This window comes from Lagenorhynchus albirostris, chromosome 16 (genome assembly GCF_949774975.1).
Source record: "Lagenorhynchus albirostris chromosome 16, mLagAlb1.1, whole genome shotgun sequence".
NCBI classification, from domain to species: Eukaryota; Metazoa; Chordata; class Mammalia; order Artiodactyla; family Delphinidae; genus Lagenorhynchus; species Lagenorhynchus albirostris.
In genome coordinates this window covers 870,398-881,802 of record NC_083110.1, presented here as the reverse complement: position 1 = coordinate 881,802, position 11,405 = coordinate 870,398, and the positions used below count along the sequence as shown (strand labels likewise).

Here is an 11,405-nt window from a genome sequence, read left to right as displayed (position 1 = left end):
TTAAATGTTCAAACATTTTGACATTTTGGACAACATCCTGAATCAATTTCTAAATAAAGTTTTATTGACTTTGAACTGACTGAGATTTCCCAGAGGGCTCCTGGAAAATCTCAAAGGATTTCTTCTCACACCTTGTAAAAAGATAGATGTTAAACTAATTAGGTTTACTTGATATACTAAATTACACAGAAAGCACTGTCAAACAAGAAGCAGTGTTTATGAAGGAGGATGATGGAGGTGAAGGTACACGTTACCCGGGAGGAAATTAAGAAGGAGCCAGAGAAGCCCATCAATAAAGAGAAGACATTCCTGCTGCTGCTGTGTGTCTTCACCACCAGTAACTTCTCCCACCACGGAATGGACACGTTCTCCTGCAGAAATGTACAATCCAGTGAGCTACAGAGCTACACTTGGTTGAATGCAACCTTGAAAGAACTGACTCGTTTAGTAAAAGAAGTCTACCCAGGAGCTAGAAAGGGTACATAGATCAATTTTGCAACTGTTTTATGGAACTTAAAAGATTCAGGTGTCAAATAAGAAGACTGGCAGCACCATGTCTAGGAGAAAGAAGACTGATGATTCTGTAACCCTGCAGTCTCAGAAGTTCCCTGTAGGAGATCACTTTGACATAACAATCACCCCTCTAAATGGGGCACTTCCTCCTTCTGACTATATGCAACCCTATTAAATTTTATTTAAAATTTCTTATGAAAAAAAGGAATGTTTAATCTTATTTAGTTTATATTTTTATGGATATATGCTATTAATATGTTTCCAAAATTGTATAAATTTCCTAGAAATATGTCAATGTCTTTGTTGTCCATGAAATGTCCAGTTATAATGTAATTAGTCATAATTCCAGTTATTATCTTAAAATGTTATGTCACTGAAACAATCAAATTTCCTAGTCAGTTGCATTAAAGTGAACTCTCATCAGGTCTTTAATCCTGACCATCTTAAGCCTTTTGTCATTCATAGTTATCCTTTTACTCTGATGCTTTCTGAAAGCTCTTACAGTCAGTTACACACAAATGTGCTTCATCATCAACAAAAAAGGAAAGATTTAGTGGAGACGTTGATGTGTTGCTGAACTGCTGACCCCAAATCAAGCAAAATAAGAGTGAATTACATGTGACTGAATGAACTGATAAAGATGATTATAATTTTTCTAAACTTTTGTTTGAAACATGCTGGTTCTTTAATGACTTATATTCCAGATTAAGAAACCATCTTGCCCTTTTTTTAACAAGCTATCTATAACTTGCAACAGTTTAATACATTAAGCCTTTGTAAATTAAAAATAATATACATTTATCTTTTCTCTCTCCCTGATCCCTCTGGAATTTAGCAACTATTACTGAATACAGTTCACCCTTGAGTAACATGGGTTTGAACTGCATGGGTTCACTTATATGCAGATATTTTTTCCCTTGTAAATATTACAGTACCACACGACCTGGGGTTTGTTGAATCCAAGGGTTCAGAACTGCAGATATGTTTTCCTTTATTCATCCATCCATTTCCAAATATTTGCCAAGTGCTCACTAGAGATTGGCACTGAGCTTAGTCAGTGGAGATGCTGTAATGAAAAGAAGGAATGTGCTCATTGTCCTAAGGGAAAATGCGTGGTGGGAAGCAGACATTAAACAAGTAATAACAGTAAGAACCATATACATCAAATGGGATAACTGCTATAATGGACTGACAGATACACACTAGTAAATATAAAATAGACAACAAGGACCTACTGTATAGCACAGAGAACATAATGTATATATAACTGAATCATTTTGCTGTACACCTGAAACACAACATTGTAAATCAACTAAACTTCAATTTTTAAAAGTGCAGGTTGTTAAAAGGGCAGTCTTGAGTCACTCTTTAGTGATTTAACCTCTTAGACATAACTCGTTGAATGGAAAGGAAGGAATCCAAGCCAGGTAGATCACTTAGAGTGTATGCTGGTCATTCTTCTTTTGCCTCTGCCCCATCTCTTATCTCCTTACCCTGCAATTCTGTTCCTTTTTTATCCTTCCCTGCCCTGCTCTGTGTCCAGGGGGCTGACCAGTATCAACTTACTGGGATTCCCTTGCCCTCTGGCTGCCAGTGGTTCTGGAGTATGGAGCACAGAGGTCTAGATGTTACTTTGTTCTCTCTCTGCCTCATCACTGTGGATTTTTCAGTGGATGGGTCTGTCTTTAACTACAGCTCTTTTGGGGAAAAACCTCATCCTACAGTCTTCCCTCTTCTTTCTCCCTCTGACCTAGTGACGTTAGAAACCTCCTCCTGTTGCTAGATCTTGGGTGCCTTAATCTCCATTACTGGTTCTTTAATTTTTTCCTCCATCACTCTCAAACTGCCCTTAATTAAATTCTGCTGAAAAATAACAGCCAAGTAAGCCCTCTGTTTTCTGCTGAGACTCTGAATGATACAGAGTGCTTCTCTATTAATTTGCAATTAGAACCAAGAGGATTAACTGTATTCTTCTTTTCATGGCAATGAAGTTATTTGCATAAATTCTATAACAATCTATTCTCCTTGTAACAGGACACAATTAGAAACATCGATTTATTACCAAGGCTTTGCCTGAAATGTCATATTTAGAAAGATGTAGATAGAACCAAACCATTTTCAGGAACTATGTTGATTTTGTGGGGTAAATGCTTACAAAGTCCCTTGAAAATAACTGGTCTGGTACCTGGCTTACAGGGTTCCCAGGCTTACCCTGGGAAGTGAGGAAGGGAGTTCACTTCCTGACAAACTCAGGAACCTTAGGCTATTTGGGGGACATTGAGAAGAGAGAAGTTCACCCAAATCGAGGTATTGCAGGGGAAATATGATGGTGAGTCCATGGCTTGGCTTCCTAGACTTGAGAGGCTTTTAAAAATTGAATCTGATAGAAAGCCCAGAAATATACCCAGGCACTGATGGTCAACTAATCTATGACAAAGGAGGCAAGGATATATAATGGAGAAAAGACGGTCTCTTCAATAAGTGGTGCTGGGAAAGCTGGACAGCTACATGGAAAAGAATGAAATCACAACATTCTCTCACACCATATACAAAAATAAACACAAAATGGATTAAAGACCTAAATATAAGACCAGATACTAGGGGCTTCCCTGGTGGCGCAGTGGTTGAGAGTCCGCCTGCCGATGCAGCAGACACAGGCTCGTGCCCGGTCTGAGAAGATCCCACGTGCCGCGGAGCGGCTAGGCCCGTGAGCCATGGCCGCTGAGCCTGCGTGTCCGGAGCCTGTGCTCTGCAACGGGAGAGGCCACAACAGTGAGAGGCCCGCATATCCCAAATAAATAAATAAATAAATAAAAGACTGGATACTATAAAACTCCTAGACAAAAACATAGGGAGAACAATTTTTGACATAAATCGCAGCAACATTTTTTTGAATCCACCTCCTAGAGTAATGGAAACAAAAGCAGAAAGTAAACAAATAGGACCTAATAAAACTTAAAGGCTTTTTCACAGCAAAGGAAACCATAAACAAAACAAAAAACAGCATATGGAATGGGAAAAAATATTTGCAAATGATGCGACAAATGAGGGATTAGTTTCCAAAATATACAAACAGCTTAATATCAAAAAATGCATGGGGGCTTCCCTGGTGGTGCAGTGGTTACGCATCCGCCTGCCAATGTAGGGGACACAGGTTCGAGCCCTAGTTCAGGAAGATCCCACATGTCGCAGAGCAACTAAGCCTGTGCGCCACAACTACTGAGCCTGCTCTCTGAAGCCCGCAAGCCACAACTACGGAGCCCATGTGCCACAACTACTGAAGCCCGCACACCTAGAGCCGATGCTCCACAACAAGAGAAGCCACCGCAATGAGAAGCCTGTGCACCACAACGAAGAGTAGCCCCCACTCGCCACAACTAGAGAAAGTCCGTGCACAACAATAAAGAAACAAAGCAGGCAAAAGTAAAATAAATAAAATTTTAAAAAATGCATGGGAGACCTAACTAGACATTTCTCCATAGAAGACATAGGGATGGCCAACAGGCACATAAAAACATCACTAATTATTAAAGAAATGCAAATCAAAACTACAATGAGGTATCACCTCACACTAGTCAGAATGGCCATCATCAAAATGTCTACAAATCATAAATTCTGGAGAGGATGTGGAGAAAAGAGAACCCTCCTACAGTGTTGGTGGGATTGTAAATTGGTACAGCCACTATGGAGAACAGTACGGACTGGAGGTTCCTTAAAAAACTAAAAATAGAGTTATCATATGACCCGGCAATCCCACTCCTAGGCATATATCCTGAGAAAACAATAATTCAAAAAGATACATGTACCCCAATGTTCACAGAAGAACTATTTACAATAGTCAGGATATGGAAGCAACCTAAATGTCCATCGACAGAGGAATGGATAAAAAAGATGTGGTACATATACACAATGGGATACTATTCAGCCATTAAAAAAAGAATGAAATGATGCCATTTGCAGTAACATGGATGGACCTAGAGATTATTATACTAAGTGAAGTAAATCAGAGAAGGACAAATATCATATGATATCACTTATATGTGGAATCGAAAAAATAATACAAATGAGCTTATTTACAAAACAGAAATAGACTCACAGACATAGAAAAAAAACTTATGGTTACCAAAGGGGAAAGGAGGGGGAGGGATAAATTAGGAGTTTGGGAATAAAGTATACACACTATATATAAAATAGATGTATAGCACAGGGAACTATACTCAATATCTCATAATAACCTATAATGGAAGAAAATCCAAATATATATATATATATGTAATATTTACAAATACATAAATATTTATAACTTAATCACTTTGCTGTATACCTGAAACTAACACAACATTGTAAATCAACTATATTTCAATAAATTTTTAAAATAAACAAATAAAAATTGAATCTGAGATTCCCTATTAACAGTTCCAGCAATACAAACTGCTCTGCTCTGAGAAATACCACAACAGTGACACGAATGTACGTGCTGTCACTGAAGGCACTCAAGCTGCAAACACATTGAATGATTTGCAGATTTTTTTTAAAACAACATTTTTGTTTTTTAGTTTTTAATTTTGGCTGTGCCAGGTCTTAGTTTTGGGATCTTCGTTGCAGCATGTGGGATCTTTAGTTGCAGCATGAAGGATCTTTAGTTGTGGCATGCAGGCTCATAGTTGCAGCATGCGAACTCTTAGTTGTGACATGTATGCAGGATCTAGTTCCCCGACTAGGGATCAAACCCGGGCCCCCTGCATTGAGAGTGCAAAGTCTTACCCACTGGACCGTCAGGGAAGTCCCGATTTTCAGATATTAAATCATTCTTGCATCCCTAGAATAAATCCCACTTGATCATGGTGTATGATTCCTTTAATGTATTCTTTTTTTTTTTTTTTTTTTACGGTACGCGGGCCTCTCACTGTTGCGGCCTCTCCCGTCGCGGAGCACAGGCCCCGGACGCGCAGGCTCAGCGGCCATGGCTCACGGGCCCAGCCGCTCCGCGGCATGTGGGATCTTCCCGGACTGGGCACGAACCCGTGTCCGCTGCATCGGCAGGCGGACTCCCAACCACTGCGCCATCAGGGAAGCCCTCTTTTAATGTATTCTTGAATTTGGTTTGCTAATATTCTGTTGAGGATTTTTGCATCTATGTACATCAAGGTCCTTCTTGATATTCTTAAAATCGGAATTTAAAATATTATCTCAGTGAAAAATTACAGGTAAATGCAAAAATATCAAGAAAGTGAAAGAGTCCTTAGAAATAAATGATAAGGAATAACAGATAAAAGGAACAAGGACTCAAAATAACTTACTTTCCATAAGAATTTTAGCTCTTCAGAGGAATTCTCATTAAAATCAATGTAAAAGGCAAGCTTTAGATTAAAAAACTTTTGGGGGTACTATATTTCCATGGTGAAATAGAAACGTAATTTATGTATAAGATATTAAGGAATACTGTTTTCAAAAACTTTTGATGACTTGGATAAGTACTAATATTAAGTGAAAAGGTAACTAGGAATATAGGATGATCGCATCTAATTTAGATGAAATATAGATATGCTGAGCGGTAGTTCTCAAATTTTTAAAAAGGTTTTAGTGTTAATACAATGGGAAGGATTCCATAAACATGCTTTGGTTTGATATTCTGTTTTCTTTCAACCAGACACACAGAGCTGCGATGCAGACCAGGTGTGACCAACACTTTCCCACACCACCCCCAGTGCATCCTGAGAGGCATTGACTTTCTGTCCTGGAGCCCAGTGCCTGACTCAGGGGCTCCATAAATGCTCCCTGATATACTGCACTTGGGAAGAAGCCTATTTTTCCATAGTGTGAAATAATAGGAAAATTACTTCCACTAGAAGATTCCCCCCTAAACGTTGAATCTTACAAATTTGGTTTTGATCTACCTGCAATCCTGTGAAGATATCTGAGTTTAGATGTGGCCTACTTTTTTTTTTTTTTTTTTTTTTTTTGCGGTACGCGGGCCTATCACTGTCGTGGCCTCTCCCGTTGCGGACAGGCTCCGGACGCGCAGGCTCAGCAGCCATGGCTCACGGGCCCAGCCGCTGTGCGGCATGTGGGATATTCGCGGACCGGGGCACGAACCCGTGTCCTCTGCATCGGCAGGCTGACTCTCAACCACTGCGCCACCAGGGAAGCCCTAGATGTGGCTTCTTTTGCAACAGAACCAGGGAACCCTGAGCACTCCTGTCATTTCTCATGTGACCACCAGAGGGCAGTGCGTGGCTGCTAGTGACAATCACACTGCCCCCCACCCCCCCCACCCCACCCCCCGTCAAACCTTTTACAAACAGTCTTCCTCAGAACATGTTTTATAGCCTTAGAGCATTTCTTTGAGGATTATTTAATTTCCTTTTATTCTTCAAACCTTTGGAATCTAATGAAAACTCCTTACAAATAACAACTAAAGGTAATGCACTGGATGGGAGATGCCCCTCCTTACACAGGCAGACAGGTGAAATTATGTGTGTCTGAATGAGATGGACCCTTGCCTAACATAAAATTTAAAAACTCATCCAAAATGGATCAAAGACCTAAATTTAGGAGCTAAATCTATAAACTTATAGAAGACAACATAGGAGCAAATCTTCATGACTTTGGATTTGGAGTCGGTTTCTTAAAGGTGACACCTTTCATAAAGGGTCACCAACATGACTGCTTTCCATTTGGCTCTTAGTGTGCATCAGGCCCCAGGCAAGAATTATACAGGTCATTTCTCCAGTAATTCTCCCAAAACCCATTAAGCAGTGCCAGTTATTTTCTCCATTTTAGAGATTGGGCCACTGAGGCTCACAGCCTTGCTCGATCTCCCAGCTAAGAAGAGGCTGAGCAGGGACCAGAGTGCAGTCTCTCTGCCCTTGGACCCTGCACTCTCTCCACACTGCTCCTCCCTGGATTCCTCCAGAAATCGGATCCCCAGACCTTGAGAACTCACTGAGATCTGGGGCGGGGTCACCGCTTATGCATGGAGCTTGGTTTTTTGGCCAGGAACGACCCACCCTGGCCACTGGGGGCCCTCGTGGTGCCAGGATCAGCCGATATCTGGGCAGAAGGAGGTCTCTCTATGGGCACCAAGAGTAAAGGTTGTTGTATTATCAGAGCTGAGAAGTCCCCCTGCAGCATCTGGTTGCAGCCTGCTTGTCAGGTGGGCCTTACAGGGGTCTACTGAACACTGGGTTCAAATCCTGCCGCTGCCGGTCTGTGGAGCAGAAAATGGGGCAGTTTATTTCGGCTCCATTCCCTCATCAGTCAAACAGGGACAGTGTTTCTACATTCTTCCTGGGGTTTTAAGAGATTCAATGAGACGATTCATGTCTGGAAAAGAGACCTAGGTAAGGACTGGATCATCCTTAGCTGTACCTGCTGATATGACCTCCCTGCAAGCCCTCTGCTGCCCTGGGCTCCCTGCCTCTGCCCACTTTGTTCCCTCTGCTGAGGACCCAGCTCCCTCAGACTCAGATGATTCTCCAGAAAGCCTTTTTCTCACTCCCATTGGCTGGGGTGTCCCTTGTCCTGCGGTGGGGAACAGCACTGGGGCTCACGCCATCAGACTCAGGGCATCCCTGGAGCTGGATATGAGCCTGTGGCTGAGGACGATGAGGTTCTGAGTGTGCAGAGCTGACCCTGGAGCTCCGTGCATAGTGCCGTCTCCTCCTCGGACCACAGGCCGGGACGCCCAGCAAAGAGGGTCCCTCCTTCCAAGCAGCCACAGTGAGCTGTGCTGAGCTCCCTGGGGTGCCTCCCACCTCCCCTGTGCCTCGCCCCGAGACAGCATCTCAGGGTCCCGCAGCCACCGGGGGCGGGGGGCAGTGTCTTCTCGCGGGTCGATATTGAAAGTCAGTTTCTGGAGAAGAAGTTAGTCTTTAATGGAAACAACACTGGGAAGAATCCGGGCCCCTTCATACAAACCAACACTGAGCCTGAGCCCGTAACCGTGACGGCACTGCCCCTGCCGTGGGGACCCTGTCCCGTGGTCCTCACTACTCTCCACCCCGGTTCCATCAGGGGCGTCCCTCTCTTACCCTCAGGGGAGCCCTGAGTGTCCTCCCTGTGAAAGTCTATGTTCTGTGCATGGGGACCCATCTCTTGGCCGAGGAGAGAGAGATCGCTGACCCGCAGCCACAGATAGAGCGCCCTCTGTCCTCACCTTGAGGGAGGTGAGGGCTCCCCCCTTCTCCTCACCTGGCGTCTTGGGCGGGAAGCAGAACCCCACCCCACGCAGAAGCTGAATGTGAGGGGTGCCAGGGCTGGGGGCTGGCGCAGGTCCGAGCCAGGGGTCACTGCTGGGGAGCCCGAGGGGTGCTCAGGGGCGGTGCCGCCTCCAGAGCCCCCAGCCCGAAGCTCTGACCTTCCCGCAGCTCCCAGGGCACCCACGTGCTTTACTAAGGCCTCTCCTGCTCACACAAGCTGCAGCGGTTCTTGCTGTAGCGGCTCAGAACTTCGTCTGGCCTGAGCACAGTCAAAGCCACGTCTGTAAGTCGCCCACTTGCTCTGAGAGGTGCTCTCTTGGGAAGAAGGAGCCCCACCTTGGAGAGGGAGGGAACGGCCGGGCCTGAAGCCTCCTCTGGCCGGGAAGCAGGGCATGCGTTCTTGGCTCGGAAGCGGAGTTAGGAGCCGAGGGTTGGGTGGCTCCCAGGTGGGGCCGGGCAGGGCTGGGTGTGTCACTGGACCGGCAGGGCTAAGATGAGCTCCGGGAAACAGGGCAGGGGAGTGGGGCGGGAAACCTGGGCCAGGGGACTGGGATGGCCCCTCCCTGCTCCACGGGTCACTCTCAGACACCCTGAGGGCCTTCACTGCCCAGTAGGCCACCTCCCTGCCTCAGGTGGAGCTCCGGGCTCTCGGGAGCCCCTGCTTTCCCAAACGAGGCGCAAACTTGATGAAGAGACACAGATAGTGGAAACTGCAGCCAACACCTAAAAACACATATGAATTGTGTTCCCCAAATTCCACTTATAGGGACCAGTCCTTAAAAAAAATAGAGACTGAAGGATGCAGATGTACAGTACAATTAGTAGAGCGAAAAACTGGGAATGGCCCAATTGTGAACAGCCGGGGCTGCTGAGTAACATGGAATGTGTGGCCACCGATACAGGACAAGGGATGCAGGACTGACATGCATGTCCACCTGTGAGGACATCAGTTTACAGAAGCAGACAGCCCTGGAGCCTCACCACCCTTACCCTCTTGTGTGCACACGCACACACACACACCCCACTGCACTGTCAATTGGAAAAGACTGGAAAAATGGAAACCACTTGTTAAGGACAATTATTTCTTTTTTTCAGAATTTTATTTTATTTTCTCCCAGTTTTATTGAGATATAGACACACAGCACTGTATAAATGTAAGGTATACAGCATACCAATCTGACTTACAATCATCATGAAGTTTAGCGACTGTCCATCCTCTCATATAGACACAAAATAAAAGAAAAAGAAAACATGTATTTTCCCTTGTGAGGAGAGCTCTTAGGATTTACTCTTAAGAACTTTCATATATAACACACAGCAGTGGTAACTGTATTTATCATGTTGGACATCACATCCCTAGTACTCATTTATCTTTTTTTTTTGAATTTTTGAATTTTATTTTATTTATTTTTTTATACAGCAGGTTCTTATTATGTATTTTATACATATCAGTGTATACATGTCAGTCCCAATCTCCCAATTCATCCCACCACCATCCCCTGCCGCTTTCCCCCTTGGTGTCCATACGTTTGTTCTCTACATCTGTGTCTCTGTTTCTGCCCTGCAAACAGGTTCATCTGTACCATTTTTCTAGGTTCCACATATATGCATTAATACATATTTGATTTTCTCTTTCTGACTTACTTCACTCTGTATGACAGTCTCTAGATCCATCCACGTCTCTACAAATGACCCAATTTTGTTCCTTTTTATGACTGAGTAATATTCCCTTGTATATATGTACCATATCTCCTAGTATTCATTTACCTTATAATTGGAAGTTTGTACCTTTTCAACCACCTTCATTCAGTTCCCCTTCCCATCACCCCCCACCTCTTGTAACCACAGATCTGGTCTTTTCTTCTATGAGTTTGTTTGTTTGTTTTTCAAAGTATATTGGACCTTGAACACTATGTTAGTTCCTGGCACACAACACAGTGTTATGTCTATACATTTCAAAATGATCATCATGATTAGTCTAGTCACCATCTGTCTCCAGACAAAAATATTAAACTATTATTGACCATATGCCCCACTAATACAATACATTTCATTCCCGTGACTCATTTATTTGTAACTGGAAATCTGTACCTCTTCATCTCCCTCACCTATTTCTGGCATCCCCATACGACTCTTCCTTCTAAAAACTACCTGTTTGTTCTCTGTATCTATGAGTCTGTTGCTATTTTGTTGTTCGTTCTTTCATTTGTTTTGATTTTTAGATTCCACACAGAAATAAAATAATATATTTGTCTTTCTCTGTCTGACTGATTTCGCTAAGCATAAGGTCCATCCATGCTGTTGCAAATGGCAAAATTTCATTCTTTTTTGATAGCAGAGTAATAGTCCATTGCGTGTGTGTGTGTGTGTGTGTACCACATATTTTTTAATCTATTCATCTGTCGATGGGCACTTAGATTGCTTCCATATCTTGGTTATTGTAAATAATGCTGTTATGAACATTGGGGTGCATATATATCTTTTTGAATTAGTGTTTTTGTTTTCTTTTGATAAATACCTAAAAGTGGAATTGCTGGGTTGTATGGTAGTTCTATTTTTAGTTTATTTAGGAACCTCAGTACTGTTTTCCACAGTGGCTGCACCAATTTACATTCCCACAAACAGTATATAAGGGTCCCCTTTTCACCACATCCTCTCCAACATTTGTTATTTGTGTTCTTTTTGATGACA

The 11,405-nt window shown here is 43.2% G+C and overlaps 1 pseudogene; it reads left to right on the top strand.

The window, feature by feature from the left end:
- Positions 1 to 228: 228 nt before the first annotated feature.
- LOC132507311 (histone deacetylase complex subunit SAP18-like) lies at positions 229 to 688 on the top strand (annotated as a pseudogene).
- Positions 689 to 11,405: the final 10,717 nt, after the last annotated feature.